The 13,272-nt window shown below is 44.2% G+C and overlaps 1 long non-coding RNA gene across 2 annotated transcripts in view; it reads left to right on the forward strand.

Annotated features, from left to right (window-relative positions):
• The first annotated feature begins 758 nt into the window (after window positions 1-758).
• LOC115100200 overlaps window positions 759-13,272 on the forward strand; it is a 201,697-nt gene continuing 189,183 nt past the window's right edge. For both annotated transcript variants that reach the window (XR_003858995.1, XR_003858994.1), the window contains exon 1: window positions 759-1,091. This is a non-coding gene — a long non-coding RNA (uncharacterized LOC115100200). The remainder of the gene's footprint in view (window positions 1,092-13,272) is intronic.

Below are 13,272 nucleotides of genomic sequence, written 5' to 3' on the forward strand. Positions count from 1 at the left end.
GTGAAGTATCAGGAGTAAAATGCTCTAGCATTTTACTCCTTTCATTAATCTACTCTATCCCTCATTCCTTCAGCTCCACCTCCCTTTGTCAGTATAAAATCACCTCCCTTTGTCAGTATAAAATCTGTCTATGCCTTTCGTGGTTCGGGAGGAACGTGGGAAGGTGAAAACTTGTTTGATTTAAAGACAAGATTGTCTACACAGACTGCAGCTTTAAATTAAGGTTAAATATCAACAAGAGTCTGTGTAGGCTGAGGCAACTCCTGGAGGTCCTGGCCTCCATTGTATGCAAATTTATCTGGCACGCATTCATAGTGGATGTCCTGAGACCTTGCTCTGTTGGTGGCACTCCAGGACCAGAGAGGTGGCTGGTACCCTGTGGGATGACTGGAAGCAGGAAGAGTCTATTTTTGTGGTCGGGAGACCCTCCTCACTCAGGGCTGCCCCTCTTCCATAGGTCAGTGCCAGTGGCCAGGCCCCCATCCCCTCCCCCATTCCTATTAGCCTTAGGAAGGAAGTAGTTGAAAGAAAAAAAAAGCTTTTTGTTTATTCTTGATGGGTAGGGGGGCGACTAGATTGGGCTGATAAACAAATTAGTTTGATAAAATTAACCAAAGGATGCGCTATAGGTCAGTGAACTCGAATAGCCAGCCTGACCTAGTTTAAGTGGCTTGCAGCTGCTTACTAATTAATGCAAAATGTGCTAAACTCCTTTCTCTCCTTCTCTGCCACTCCTCCCCCCTTTCTTTCTCCTTCCACTGTGCTTTACATGTCGGGACATTTCTTCTCTGGTTTTATTTAGCTCAGTTACACTCTCCTGCTCGGTCTATTCCCCTGTCTGCCCCCTCTGGTATGTGTGTGAGTTCTCATCCCTGATTGTCAGTGATTTCTTTTCCACTGTGTGGGCAGGAGACAGGTTTTTAACTGTCTCTTTTCTTCTTTTTAATGCCCCCTTCTTGCTTTCATTCTTTCAACCTCCTCCTCCTCCCTTTTCTCTCTCTCTTTTCTCCTGATACGCTGCAAATAATTTCCTGGGAATAATGCCACACACCCTCGCCCAGCGGACTGCCGAAGCCCTGCATTAAACCAAGGTAAGCGGCTGCTTTTGGCGTTCTCCCTTTCTGCGAATTGCTCTTATCTTTCTCCCGCGTTTCTCCTCCGCTTTCCAGAAGTAGCGGATCCGGGAGGATGAGGAGGCGCAGGGTTATTTTGTGACCGAGCCGGGCTTGCGGAGGGCGCCTTTGCTCTGGAGCCTCACTGCTACCTGTTGGGGTTGGGTTGGGGGGACTCGGCAGCTTCACGGAATTGCCCGCTTAACAAATCTTTCAGTTTTTCGTGACCAGAAATAAATCCTCTCCGTTGCCCTCGCAGGTTTCTGGTTCTTTCAAAAAAAAAAAAAAAAATTACCCCGAACTGCTTTCGTCGGCGTTGAGGTTTATCTGAGGTTGCATTTCATGGACAAAGCTTCACCGTGTGCTGGTATTTTTTTTTTATTATTTTTTTTAGGGTGGTGGGGGAAGGGAAATCAGGAGGAGGGAGCTCTGAAAATCCCACATTTTTTTTGAGCAAAAAATAAATAAAATTAAAAAAAAAAAAAGGGATGTAGTGCAAGTCTAAGATTTTCCTGGTAAAACGGTCCTCGGACCATTCATGATTTTCCCTCGCCAGGCTGGGTGTAAATGGTCTGGCGTGAAGGACGAATTTATAGACCACTTTCCCAGAGATTTCTTTTAAAGTTTAAAGAGAGGAGAGAGCTCTCCTCCGCCCGGTTAGCTTAGCGGTGGCCGAAGTTTATTAAGCTACCCCCACCCCCTCTGCTTTTAAGACGGACATTTTTTTTTCTTTTTACTGTGGCAAGAGAGTAGTTTGAAATGCACAGGGGTCCTGGAAATAGGAGTGTGGGGGCGAAGGAGGCCCCTCGATTTAAGATGCTAAAAACCAGCTGAGCGCAGGACTGGCCGAGGTGTTGGAGGTGCTCGCAGTTCTTGCTCTCCTTCCAACATGTAAACCCTTCTTTCAGCCCTGGCTAAACTGCCCTGCTTTCCACTCCCTGGTAAGAACCGGACTTTTAAAGGGACAGCCTCTGGCAGCTCCATACCAGCATTGCTAGCTGCCTCTTGGGACAGCTCATATTTTGCGTAAAAAACAAACAAACCCCCAAACCCAAGAACTTTGCTTCAGCACACACGCTTTGCGTTGACTTTGTTTCTTTTTTTTTTATCAGCCAAAATAATGTTAGCAGCCCTCCTCCACGCACAACTGTAAGCAAGGCTGAGCTTTGGAACAAGCTGTGCCATTGCTCTCTGCCTCTTCCGTCCAGAGTCTTGGAGCTGCTTTGCCCTTAAAGTGCCCCTCCCACAGTAACTAGCGCGTTACACAACTCGCCCTCGAGCTGGAGAGGGGAGAAGGGCTCTTCTTGTTTCTACACCACTTTTTGTTCACCTGCTGAGGCCCAGCCGGAACATATTACTGGGGTGAGAGAGCAAAATCAATGCATTGGCCAATGGCCAATTGGATTTCTTCCCGAGCCAGGGGCATTTAGCGCGCTCTTTTGACAGCCACAGACCTGCTCACTGTCTGTCAGTGACGCTCCGAGTGGTTTTCCCTGCTCGGGAGGAACACGATATGACGTTTCTTGGGTCAGAAGAGATGGGTCTTTCACCATCTATTAAAGCCGTCTCCCAGAAATTGACACTCCTGGGTAATTTGTAACCATTTTATAGTAAAAAGAAACCAAGGCAAACAGATCACACCCTCTTGGGTTAGAAGGGATTCTGTTTGCTCTGTCCTTGGTGAGTGCCAACAGGTTTAGGGCTCTGAGTAACTGCCTGTCCTCCATCGTTGCTCCTGATTGTGGGAACGTTTCCTTCTTTGGCACATACATTTGCCCATGGTTATGACAAGGTTCAATATGTGACTGTCTGTGTAATAAGTACATTATTAAACACTGGAGATGGGGTTTCTTCTCCTACGGGAAACTGGGCAATACATAGAGTCAAAAATGCCAGGCAAGCTCTGAAAATGCCTGATGGCATTGCAGTGCGTGCTGAACTCAATGAGCTGGTTTCCTATGGGACATGTAGGATGAGCTGGGCTCAACGAGCACGCAACTATCTTTTGGTACACATTTGAATGAAATTGGATGAATGGTTCAAAAGTAATGGGGGTGGGGGAAGCAGACACACAGCCAAAGTAAGTTTCTCTAAAGGAAAGTAGGATAAAAACAGGACCAAGAAAAGCTATTGCTCACTATTTGTCTAATGCAAAAAAAAAAAAAAAAGAGAGAGAAACTGCCATTTCCTGGATTGGGTTGCTTTCTATTTGTGATCAAGAGACTCTTGCCAGCTCTGTTCTCATTTGGTGAAATTCTCTTTGCTTTCACTAAATAATTAAACAAAGGGCCCCTGACGGACAATGTTAAATAAAAATGATCGAGAAGTCCTGGCAATGATGCACAAGTCAAAATATTGTCACTTGGACCTCCTGAGGCGTTTTGTTGGTTCATTTGTGTTGTGGGGATGTATATGGTGACCTCAGTTAGTGGGAGCCTCCATTAGGACCCTTACATATTTGTGCCACTCTCTTCTTGGTGAAAGACTACAGTATGCCGAGCGTTTCTTCTTCAGCCACTGAAATAAGTTCTTTGATATTTTTTTAAGTGTTTCAGACAGCAAAAGATAGAAGCCAGTTGAGTCCTCAGTTAACTTTGACAAAGCTCTGAGCTAAGGAAGGAATGAATAAGAAGATACAATAATGTAATTCTTTAGAAAAGTTAATTTTCCTAATTGATATGAGCATGCATAGCAGAGAGGGAATTTGCTGTAAACTACCAGTTGTTTTCTCACACTTGGCTTGGAGTGCGGTAGATATTCTAGCTATATGAATCTATTCTGCCAAATGTGATGGGTCCTCCCACAAAAGTGTCCTTTTTCATCGCTGGTGAGACCTCTAGGTTTCACCTGGATGTGCTACAGATGGTAATTAATGCAATGGAATAAGAGAGGCTCTCTGTTAACTTTTAAGATATATGAAGGGTGTAATATTCTGAATTACCACTAGATGGCATTTTTTCTGGTAAATTTATACAATGCATTTGAACTATAGGAACTGGTTGCTGCCCCACATAAGGTTGGGGAATAAGGTCCTGTAGAGGGAATGTATCCCTCAGTGTACAAGGAGTGGCTTTGGAGGGGACCTGTCTGGGGAGTGAGTTAAGCCTGGAGTTGCACTCAGGTGAGAGGGCCCTGCAGGGGCTTCCCCCCCAAAGGGAAATGCTTGAGGCCTGAGGTCTTTCCTGTCAGGGAGAAGCAGCCAAGGAGTGGTGGTGTCTCCTGAAGGGGAGACAACCAGGGGACCCAATCCGAGTCCTGAAGGTGGAGTGGAGCTGTGGTGAGAGTCCATGGTGAGAAAGTCGTTTGGAGTAGAGAGCCTCAGAAAGGGGAGGGCCAGGACACTGGGGAAGTTCCCGACTATCGCTTGGATGGGAGCCGGAAAAAGATTCTGGGAGTGAGCAAAATTCCTTGATTCTGGAGAAAAGATGCTGTGTAACAGGTTGTGAGTGTTGAGAAACGACTAAACAGTGGAGTGTGAGACGTGATGACAGAGTTCACTAACAACTTCAGGTATTAGGATTTCACGAGTGGTAGAAAAGTGGGTTTTTGTACAAATGGTTCTCCTAGCTAAGGTGAAGAATTGTACATAGTTATTGAAGCACTAACATCTTTAGTGTCTTTTATGTAGCGTACGTATGTCTACGTACGCTACATAAAATGTATCCGGCTAACTTACATGGGATATTCAGCAGCAGGGCTGTGCTGCAACTATCACTACTTGTCCAGCTTAGCTTAGCTAGTTACGTAGTACTGCCCCACTCACTGCCCATCCACTAGATATCCAGCTAACTCTTTAGCTGGATAAGTGGTGACTGCTGAACGTAGCTGGATATTCAGTGGCCGCCACTTAGCCGGATACATCGCTGGATATTGGCCTCCCCATGTATTTCTTGCATCTTATCTCAGCCTAGTGTAAACCTAGGTACCATGATCTAGTCCAGGGGTGGGCAGTTCTGGTCCTCGAGGGCCACAAACCAGTCTGGTTTTCAGGATATCCCTAATGAATATGCATGAGAGAGATTTGCATGCATGCTGCCTCAGTTGTATGCAAATCTATGTCATGCATATTCATTAGGATATCCTAAAACCTCGACAGGTTTGTGGCCCTCGAGGACTGGAATTGCCCACCCTGGATCTAGTCTGTGACTTTCATGTCGCTGCACACTCTGACCACTGGTAAACAGCAGAAAATAAATGCTCTGTTTGTTTGGAATGTATCTTTGGAGTGAGCCCAAGTGCGAAACAAGAGGGCCATAGAGGGGATTCTGAAGTGAGAACGCTCTCCAGATAAGGACTCCTGCTCGTAGTCTCTGGGCCCGGGGACAAGATGCCTTCTGCATGACCCGTATTTCCTTTCAGTCCTTCCTGAGAAGCTCTCGTACTTTATGCGCTCCATCTGGGTGGGAGTCACACAAGGAAAGTGGTTTTTTTTTAACTGTGAATTCAAAATCGTTGGATAATATCTATAAGTGGTTGGAACAAATATTTGCTCATACAAGAATCTATCAAAAGGAACTCTCAAAAAATGACCCCCAAAAGCTTTCCAACCGAAAGGGGATCTCCTTATTCAAATCTAAAGTGGGCACGCTCATGGGAACGATCTGAGCAGATATTTGTTCCTGCAGCTTTCTTGACTGCTGATATATGGTTCAGATTGCCTCCGATTACTTTTTGACCCTATGACCTGTCTTACAACTCGCAGGGAGTGCTTCTCCTAGGCTTCCATTTCTGGATCTTAGAGCTCCTTCTGTGATCAGGGCACAGTTAACCTTGAACCGATCAGCAATGCAACCCTGAGTCATAGTTGATATCCTTTTCCCCCTGTTGCCCAGCTGATCAAGCCACTTCTTAAAATACTTGCAGAGTTACCTTGCAGTTGTCCGTTAACAAGAAGTTGAGTTCTCAAAATATTCAATACTTATTTTTTTTGTAACTAGGCATACTTTAAAATTCTGTCTGTAATACATGATGACACGGGTAGTATTTTTTTATCTTCTTTATTTTTTTAGTGCTGTATCCTGTAATTTTGAGTGGATGTGTTGCGCCTACTCTTACATTTTGCCTCTTTCCCCTGTAAGCTCTCATCGCTGTCTCCCTGAAGTCCAAAATCCAAACTTGGGCTCTTTCTGCCTTTATGAAGTTTCTTTTCTCCTCAAGACTGGCATGACCCAGGTGGCAAGCTGCAAGGGGTGGTAACGTTGCATTCTGCTGCTGCTGCTGCCCCCTCAGCAGCACACCCTCAGTTCCTCACTCCTGGCCCCCCCCCCCTCTCACTGCAGTGCCCCATCAGTTTCTCAATGCAGCCTTCCTCTTCCTCATTGCCAAGCTGAGCAGCCATGGATCAGGCTCTGGGGTCTGGCATGCGTGGTCTCTGTGATGCTGCAACCCTGCCTCCTGGGTCTTCTTCCAGAAAAAGAGGAGGAGGTGTTGCCGCGTCATTGCAGGAGCTGTGAGCATAAGGCAACTTAGTCCCAGCACTCAGGCACCTGTGTAAGTGCCCAGTGCACATTTCGAGTTGCTGCGCAGATGTGTTAGCAATGGTGGAGGCCTAGCAGAAGCTGGCGAGGGGCTGGCAGTCTGGTGAAAGGCATCAGCATCAGTGGGTAGGGCTGGGCACATCAGCAGAAGTAAGGAGGCATCAGTAGCAGTGCTGTCCGTAGGGGGGGAGGTCTGCCCAAATTTTGAAGCCACCTAGATCAGGCAGAATCCTTGCACCAGCCTTGAGGTCGCCAACAACTTGAGTTTCTTCCTTTTGTCTTTCCAACTACCTTACAGAGGAGCCTTACCTGCAGGAAAGTTACATCTCTGCCTACAGCGAGATTTGCTGCCAGAAATCACTGAATAATGTCTTTTGCTCTTCCCGCTTCTGCCTATCACCATCTCCCCTTTCCCTCTCTTCAGTTTTTCTGTCCTCTCCCCCGTGTCTTTGACCGACCTCGTGTTCCTTTTCCTCCCTGGCTCCTTTCTCCGGTAGAAGAGCTGTCTGGTATCTCTCCCTGCAGCGGTGCCTGTGAGCCCCATTTTCCCCTTTCCCATCAGTTCCTTGGGTAGCAGAGCAAGCTAAGGGATCAGCAAGCGGCTATACATACACTGACCTAAAAGGTGATGGACAGCACGAAAGGCAATATTTTAAATTGAAAAATGAGTGACACTACTCCGGGTGCGCTACTTTCACCTTCTGTTGCCTGCATGAAAACTGTTTGCCGAGTGATGGATAACAGGAATTATGCAGGCGAATTAGTTGTCTGTTGAGGGAACAGAATAAAGAAAAGAAAGCTCACTGCTCCAAATCCCTGAACTATTTTATTTTTAATTAAAACAATAAAAAACCTGACCTTGAGAAATATTTGAGGCTTTGTGCATTGTTTTTCTTCAGTTTCCTTCCTTCTTCCAGCAATGGGAAGGTAGAGCTCTGGAATTCACCCGTTCCATTTGCTTTCATTGCAGGAACCCTATCTGTGCCCACCTTCTGGTGGAGTCCCTGTGGGCCCCATGTCCTTCTGGGAGACTGAACGTCCACGGGAGGGGCATGTCAGAATTCCACCAGTGAAGTGGGATGGGAAAGGGCCAACCCAAAATTCCTTCTCAGCTCACCGAAGATGTTGTTCTACTCCGTATTGCTCTCCTCTGCTTCCCAGGGATTTAATCATCTGATGGGAGATCAGTTTGGGAAGTTTTCCAATTTTTGTTTTTGTTTTTTGAAAATATAGGTACAGCTAGCTTATAACGTAAGCAACCACCCCTCCCCCCAAAAATAAATGAAAAGGGGAAACAGATATTGTCATCTCTTCTTGTGGGTGTCAGTGTATATATTTTGGGGAAAATTCTATGTATATTGAGTTCCATTGAAAGTGCATTCGGCACTCATTAGATGGAATCCAAACCTCTTGTTTTTATGTTTTTTTTTTTTTTTAATTCTTTATTTATTGGATTTTCAAATAATTTTACAAACCAAAATAGTTCATAACCAAAATCGCAGATATTAACACATATCATTTAACATTTAAACAAAAGGAAACATCATATCTAAAATAAAAGCATATATGTGGTAAATCTTAATATAACATACAATGATTTGAATTAGAGGCTTGAAATTAATAGGAAGTAAATTATACACCAGTTTTAAAAGAAAAACAAGATGGTAGCAAAGATAACACCTGTAATTTTATCTATGTATCTGGGGTTGAAGTGGGTTGTCCTTTAAGTTGTATGAACCTTGCCAAATGTTCAGGTGTAAAAAATATATTGCATTCATCCCTTTTTTTAATCAAACATTTACACGGGAACCGTAGTTGAAAATGATATCCCAAATTTATGGCTTCTTGACGCAAGGTCAAGAAGGCCTTCCTTCTTTGTTGTGTAGCCATGGCTAAATCAGGAAACATTTTTACATTTGAGTCATGGTGGATAACCGGGTATTTCCTAAAATAAGCCTTCATAACCTTATTTATTTCAAAAGTTGTAAGTAGAGAAACTAATAATGTACCTTTATCAATTACCACTAAATTAGAATTTTCCAAAAAGTTGGTTAAGTCTCCTTGAAAAGGAATATTAGATTCTCTACTTCTTGAAACAGGTAAAAAATAACAAGAATTTACCACAGGCATATCTGAATCTGAGAAACCTAGTATCTCTACCATGAACTTTTTCAAAGTGGTGTACGGTGACTCTCCTACAATACGAGGAAAATTTAAAAATCTTAAGTTTAAACTTTTAGAATTATTCTCCAGAGTCTCCATACGCTTCTCTAGCCTAAATCGATTCTTGGCTACTCCAGCTTTAAATTCCAAAGTTTTTTCTTCTTTTTTTTCCAATTGGGTTATCCTGCAATTAGTCTCAGTTAGTTTCCCTTCTAAGACTTTTAATTCTTGATGTTGCTTGGAAGAAGCTTGGCTTAGTTCTATGCAAACAGCTTTCATTTCGGATCTGAATCCCATTACTAAATCCCAGATACCTTCTAAGGTCACTACTGAGGGGCGGGGGGGGGGGGGGGTCACCTCTGAATCCGATGCCGACACTGGTCTCTCCCACTCCTGCACCAGCAGTATCTGGGGTTGTCACAGTCGTGCCTTCGGTCAGATGAACCAGCTGCTGTGGCTCTCCCGGGTCCCGGGCTTCTTGCATCACGGGAAACCCCTCTGGGGGTCGAAGGCGGTGTTTTCTCCGGCGTCTCCGATCCAGCTCCCCCATCAGTTCCGCGAGTGACCCCGGAAGCAATGCAATTTCCCGGGTCAGCAATCGCGTCACTCTCATCACCCCTTCGCTCCGGTGGCCTCCTCAGATCTGGGCTCAGGGAAACCTCCTCGAAAGGAACCAGAGACTCTCCCAGGTCTCTGCGTCCAGCGGTATCCTCTGTTCCTGGAGTTGCAGGTGAAAGCAAATATCGAAAAATTTCTTGCTGAATCGGTGAGGGTATTATCTCGGATGGGTATACCCTCACCTTTCCTTTTCTTTTAGAAGGCATATCTCTAAGAAATCTGGAAATTTTTCGGACGCGATCTTCTCAGCGTCTACTTCCTGCCACCATCTTGACCGGAAGCCTTTTTATGTATTTTTTAAGTGTCTTAATCCCTCTATTCTTAAGACAGTAAGTACCCACTTGTAAAGGAAATCATTGTATCACCGGGTTCTGGTGACTTAGCAAACCACTTGGTCTTTGGTTTTGTGGCTTGTGATGTCATGAGCCCCCTGATGGCCTTCTTTCTCTCTAACAGAAGGTCGCCTGGCATTTATTTTCTGTACGGAATAAATACTCGCTATGAGCCCAACACAGACTATTCTTTCACAGGCTCAAAGATCTTTATTAACTTTTCCAACTTTATGCTCTTCTGGGTATATCCCTACACCAATGCCAAAAGCAATATCTGCAGGTAGAAGAATTACAGCACAGAGGTACGTGATTTATGGACACGCAGCCACGATCACACTTAGAGTGCAATAATAATACCGTGCACTTGGAACCACATGACTGAGAGATGTTAAATGTCAGTACCCATAACAACATTACTGCCTGTACCTCCGCACGAGGAATAGCCTACTCCAATCTTTTATGGTCGCAGATTTCATTTTCAGAGTAACAAAAATATGCAGATTAACCCCGATTTTTATATAGCTAAAATCGGCAGATATAGTTCACAAATATTCATTGTGCACATGCTGAAGAGCCTTACTATTGAAGATTGAGGACTGGAGATGGTCATCCATATTCTACTCTTCTTTTTTTTTACTGAATAAATAAATATATAGGCTTCAGACGTGTTTCTTTAAAAGCATTTATAAGCTCGCCAATCCCCAAATGGCTTGCTCTCAGTGCTGTACAACATCAAGTAAAACAAAATAATTATAACAATCATAATATAATCACAAACAATTGAAAACATAGGGAAAAACATGCAATTAAAATGGTACATCACTGCCAGCCTATTTTAGTGTAAAAAAAAAAAAAAAAAAAAAAAGGCTTGTTCGAACAGAAAATCCTTTACGTTCTTACAAAATGTTAAATAGCAGCCAGTGAACCATATTTCAAATGGAAGTGACTCCCATAACAGAGGAGCAGCTTTTGCAAACAAATGAAAAAAAAAATCTCCATCAAACAGTAAGGGAGTTTTAGCAGCAACATCCAGAGTGTATGTGGAATTGTCTGACAGAATATAGGCAGGCATTGGTTTCTGCAGAGCTCTGAAAACCTGATTAACGATCTTAAAATGGATTGATCAGGAGATCATGAAGCGCGAATAGTTCACAGTAGGGTGTATCAGTGATTAAGCTCTTACTTTTATGGTATCAAATTTACACAAATCTGAAACTAGGTTCCTAGTTGTGTAGACACAGGGAGGGTAAAATTGCCTGTTCGATATGCAGGTTAAAATGTGCACGTATTTTTATCCATTTATAAAAGAGGAATTCTGGTGGGTGGGCTTAACATTAATGTGCATACTTTACGTTTTAAAAAATATACATGTAAATTTTCCCCAAAAAACTATCTGCAAACATTAGCAGGTATCAATGTGAGAGGGGGGGGGCTTTGCCTGGGATAACTTTCAAAGTGAAAATAGGAGCATATTTTGAAAATTAGTGTAAAGTCTGTAGGTAAAAAGGTACCTACAGACAATCCACCTGTGAAAATCACCTCCACACTGACTTTAGAAGTAATAATTTGTGAAATAGATGTTAGAGAGGAAAAAAGGAGACAAAAAGAACCACACAGAATAAAAACGAAGAAAAAATATGATTCAAAACAGGCAAAACATAATAAAAAAAAAGTGACTGTGAAAAGGACTGTGGCGCGCCTGTAGAGTGGTTTAAAGGAGAAGACAGAAGATTCTAGCATTTCGGGAACCCAATTTTCAAAACTGCCTGTGGTACACGATTTGCATGGATAACCAGGCCCGAGAAGGTTTATGCGACCATTTTATAATCCACGTGCTGGGAACTGCACAGTCTTTAAAATATTGCATATTTCTGCCCCGAAAGTACACATGCATGTATGTTTCCGTGCACACACACATAGTTCCGGTGCGAGGGTGCCCAGTTACCCTAGTCATCACTTGATATCGCGTGATTTCTCCCTCTCCCACCTTCAGGTAGCGCATGCTTCTCATTACCGGTGCCTCAGTCACAATGCCCACACCAAATACATCAGGGCACAACAGACACCTACTCAGTTCCGTTCTCCGCCCGACTTACCTGTGTTCAAAACTGTCGCCCCTCACATACAACTGCACCGCCGACTTCACCTAATGCGCCTGCTGGCCCTACACATATATTTGTAATTGTAATGCAGGGGCACATAAACTTTCTCTACCGTGTGACACTGGACTATTGCTCACTCCATCCCCCTGGGGACCCACCTAAGACCTGCTGGCTGCCAGCCAAGGGCTCAACTTGCAGGGGAGGCAGCTGGTATAGGTAAGGCACCAGTCTGTACCACATGAGGGCACATTTGCCAGCGGTTGGGGGTAGGCTTCGTAGGTTTTCCTACAAGGCTGCGTCAACTGTGCCACAGCAAAAGGGCTTGCTCTCACGCCGCTCATCAAACATGGATTGACTTCATCATTTTATTTTTAGACGAAAGTGAAACTAAGTGCACTTTGAGCAGCTAGTGTTCATTTTTGTTCTCCCGCATTCCTTTGTTGGATCTCAGAGAGAGAAGGTAGAAAATCTGAAACTCGTTGCTGCAAAGTTCCAGAGTTAAAAGATTAGAAAAAAACTTAAGATTTAGAGAAGAAACAAAAGGCGTGCCCTTACAGTCACTGTGTCCTAGATGTGCTGTTAGCTGCTGAAAAAACTGTAACTTCTCTGCCAGAAGGTTTCAGCGTAACTGTATAGTAACAGGATAAGGCTGCACTTCTCTTCTTCAACAGGTAGACAGTTTGTGCCAGGGTCTGTAAGAAACAGAAAAGAGAGAGTGACTTTTCTCTTGCACTGTGTGACTGACTGTGATGGAGGGCAACTTGCTTTCTCTGTGTGAAAGATTTAAAGACACTGCACCACTGTATTAATTGTGCGTGCACACAGTCAGAAAGCATTACCATGGGGGGGGGGGGGGTTGATGCCACTGTGCTTCCTGCCATACCCCTTACTCTATGCCAGGGGTAAGCAGCACTCATCCTGGAGTGCCACAAACAGATCTGGTTTTCAAGATATCCACCATGAATATGTATGAGCTTTATCTGTAGGCACTGCCTCCATTGTATGCAAATGTATCTCATGCATATTGATTGTGGATATTCTGAAAACCAGATCTGTTTGTGGCTCTCCAGGACTAGAGTTGCCTACTCCTGCTTTATGCCTTGGGGGTGTTCATGCCACTGCTGGTGTTCTCTTGCCCCTCCTTTGGTGCTTTGGGGTGTTCATGCCACTGCTGGTGTTCTTTTGCCCCTCCTTTGGGGTGTTCATGACTCTATTTGTGCTGCTTTGTCCCTCTCATAGTGGCTTGTGCTGTTCATGTCACTGTTGGTGCCCTTTGCCCCTGTTCATGCCACTCATGGTATCTTAGGGTGGCGTTCCCCATGCTGCTGATGTCTCCCTGCATGTTTCATAAAACTTGGATGGAAAACCCAGGTGTCAACAATAGGATGTGTTGCTTCCCCATTGACTTTAATGGAAAGGAATCAAAACAAATGACCCAAATAAAACGAATGAACTTCTGATTTGAACT

Source organism: Rhinatrema bivittatum, chromosome 10, assembly GCF_901001135.1.
Source record: "Rhinatrema bivittatum chromosome 10, aRhiBiv1.1, whole genome shotgun sequence".
Classification (NCBI taxonomy): domain Eukaryota; kingdom Metazoa; phylum Chordata; class Amphibia; order Gymnophiona; family Rhinatrematidae; genus Rhinatrema; species Rhinatrema bivittatum.